Below are 3830 nucleotides of genomic sequence, written 5' to 3'. Positions count from 1 at the left end.
TTCCATGTCCCAAGAGCTAGCTTCTGCAGCCGAGGATCGGACCGCCAGGGTCCCCGCCTTTGGCTGCCGCCCAGCTCGCATAGCACCCGACCCCTTTGACCCCTCCCACGGGTGGTGAGACCATGAGAAGTAGGGTGCATATGTTTAGTGATATTTTGGAATTTAGGGTTAGGTCCAGCAACGGCCAGAATTTGTTTTCCTAAAACGTCATAGCTATAAATGACAAGGCATTACTGTAGTAAAATGCGTACTGCAGAAGTTTTGATAGGTCAAGCTTTCAAAACAAACACTGGAAATACCTCCGAAACCTGATGTGCTTGAAAAAGTGAAGGCATTTTTGAAATTGGACGTCATAAACATGTTTAGGGACACAAAGCTGTGATGAAAGCCTAATTACAATTTGCTGGTGACCAGTGTTATTTTTAGGACAAAGAGGATCCTTAGTACATGGACCTTAAGCTGAATGTCAACCAACCGCCTTTCCATAGTATACTCGTTTTTTTCTTTTTCTTTTTTCTTTCAGTTTTTCTGTGGTTTCTGCCCCCCAAAAAGCTTTTTTTGCCATCATATTAAGCTATCAGGACCCTTCAAATGTGCACCAAGAACGCCGCCATATATATATTTTTCCAAATATGTTAGAATTATGCTGCAGTGTTATTGTTTTTTTTTTTTTTAATTGTGTAATGTCAATTTTTATGTGCATCAGCAGCAAAGCTTTTCAAATCCAACGTGGCGCCTCACAATGGCAGCCACTCTCTGATTGCTTCCTTCCGTCTTTCACATGGACCAGCGTTTCTTTTCTCTCGGGTTGGTCGAGCACCACAAGGGCCGCAAGTCTTGGGCTTTTTTATGTTGTTGTTATTTTTCCCATTGATTGATTGATGGGTTTTGACTGCTCGAGTTTCGAGGTCATTTCACATGTCCAGAATGCTTCTGGTTTCATTCGGAAATATGACACTGAATGCTATATATGTTGCCCACTCTGTACAGTAATGCATTACTGAAATGTAAACATGTCCATCATTATGGAAACACATGGAGCATTCAGTCAATATCCAGCCTCAGGTCCAGGTACTCGTATACTCTTTGTACTCACTCGTAAGTCAATGACCATCTCACCAGTAATGGTCTTGCCCCCGCGCCCCCTCACCTGTGTGGCATTTCTACAAATTAGTATGAAGACTTCGGCGTACTGGTGGGGACTTAGGCAACACAGCTAGTTGGGCCTTTTGCTGCTATCAATTGGGTTCAGCAGGCTACTAGTGCACCACAGGAATTTACTAGTAAGTTTGTCAACGAGTTGCAATGTTCCAAATAGCAATCATCGTTGTCCAATTATTCTAGGAAAGTTCATCTTCAAGTGAGGATGAAGAGCGCACAGTTTTGTATAACTACTAACATGTAGTTTTGTATACTAGTATGCCAAATGAAAAACAGTATGACAAAGACTCTAACACTGCACAGCTACATGTTAATAGTGTGGTAAAACACCTACTGGGCAATTTGGTGCTGCTATTAGCGTTCAGGAAATGAATTACCTGTCCACAACACAAGCCGAGTACTTCAGCCTTGTAGAGATACAAGTGTACAGTAGTCTACTAATTTGGATGTCCTGTGTTGCAGTTTTTCCTTAATGATAACATGCAGTTGTTGTTGTAGTATGCCAAGTTTTTGTCCAAAGAGCGTACGAGTACACAACTACATTTTACTGAGACAAAAGTAGTGGCCGTTTTGGTGCTACTAAAGAGCGTACGAGTACACAACTACATTTTACTGAGACAAAAGTAGTGGCCGTTTTGGTGCTACTAGTCGGGTCTAGGATGATACACAGTCATGACACAAGCATAGTAGTAGTCTAGTAGCGTTTCAATTGCATAGTAGACTACTTGTGCCCAATCTTGCCGAACTAGCATCATGTCTGACCAATTTAGTGAAGTTGTCCTGCGACATGGACTTTAAGATGGATAACAATACTGACATCCAGCCTATGGTTGTACTAGTAGGTCAAAAGTGTCACGGGTAGTGGGAAAAAATGACAGTTGTTCTACTAGTGTGCCCTTAGTTGTTGATGACAAGTTTAAGGTCACAGTAGTAGGCATGATTATTTAGGGAAAAAAAAGTTACAAATCCAAGCTGGATTTCAAGGCTGTCGGATAAATGCTTCAACGGCTTTCTGTATGTCTGCCATACATTTGAGGGTGACCGGATGGTTTTGTCGTCTCATCAGCAGCAGCAGCAGCAGCAGCAGCAGCGCCGCTCTGACAGGCAGACTTTGCCAGGAGTTTTTGTGTGAATGTCAAGCACCTGAGGGCTGAGCACGTTTGGTGGTCACGTGATGTATGTGATGTCATGTGAGTGAAAGCAAATAAAAAGGAAATGGAACACACCTGCGATTGATGTTTTATTTGTGTTGGGAACGTAATTTATACATTGTGTACAATGTACATCTGTCCATTGTCTAAAAACCTCATCCTCATGAGGGTTACTCCCCCATTAATCCGTTCCTGCCTTCAGAACCCCCCCCCCCCCTCTCCAAATGAGAAAAAGAGGTTGAATGCTCGACCCTACCCTGAAAACCAACTTTGAAACCCTCACACAAGATAGGAACCCTATTTTGCAAGGCTCGAAATTGGCGTTTTTACATCATAGTATGTGAGTCAAAATTCTCATTTTGCACCGTAGTCAAACACATTAAAACCCCACTACTGTGAATTGGCGTTGGGTACGTAGCGAAACGCAGAGCGGCCAACTGTTAGGGGAATCCCTGAGCTCACGGCAGCCCCTGGGAATCCCTCAAAACCGATCATGGCCTGTCTCGTGTGAGCCAGTCTGCGCCAAACCCAGAATATTGCCGCGACGTACGCATCAAGTGTCTCAGTAGTCAACGTGGGATTCACATTCGTTCTTGCGGCCACGACCTGCCTTCTCTTTCACTGCGCGAGCCGACACGAGCCGCGAATCACCATGGGAATGTCAACTACTGTTGTGACGTCACTGGCTCAGCGCGAAGGATTAGCAAATCGACTGGGGCCCAAAATAAACACCAGCAACGAGCTACCTTCTTGAGGATTATTATTGAACTAGTGAATCAGCTAAACCGGGGATGCTAAATTTACTTTTGTCACGTGCCATTATGACTGTAAACCAGGGGTGTCCAAACTTTTTGCCAAGGGGGCCAGATTTAATGTGGTAAAATGTCGGGGGGCCGACCTTGGCTGACATTCTTTACATTGAACAACAATATTGTTCAACAAATTTTAGTAAGCCAGTCTGTTTCACATTTCCATTTTTATTTTAATTTCAACAATCTTAAGAATTTCTTTTGGTTCATTTGAAACAGGTATCTCACATGCAACTGCTCATTCACTTGACTTTTTCTTAAACAGAAGTCTCCTGAGTGCAAATGGATTGATTTGAAACATAAGATGTATCACCATGACTTTTCAATAGTCACAAAACCTTTGACTCGAACAACAGGGAAATGAACAAGCAATACACATATCCACAACTGCAAGGATCATTTGAAATATGACATATCAGTCAATATAAACACGGAGTGATGTCTTGTTAACTCGTGAGTGATGCCCTCTAGTGTCTAAATGCTATTACTCATTTAGTGAATGCTATTACTCATTTAGCCACTAGAGGGAAGCAGTACTCTATGAAACATCACTCACCAGTCTACGAGACCTCAGTCAATGCAACACGTGTTCCATTGCGCCCAAACTGCGGGCCAGACACAACTGATTTTATGACAGGGGCCGAGGGCCGGATGAAATTCGACCGCGGGCCGGATTTGGCCCCCGGGCCGGACTTTGGACATGCCTGCT

The sequence above is a fragment of the Hippocampus zosterae genome, chromosome 2 (genome assembly GCF_025434085.1).
Source record: "Hippocampus zosterae strain Florida chromosome 2, ASM2543408v3, whole genome shotgun sequence".
Taxonomy (NCBI): domain Eukaryota; kingdom Metazoa; phylum Chordata; class Actinopteri; order Syngnathiformes; family Syngnathidae; genus Hippocampus; species Hippocampus zosterae.
Note: the sequence above shows the minus strand (reverse complement) of the source record.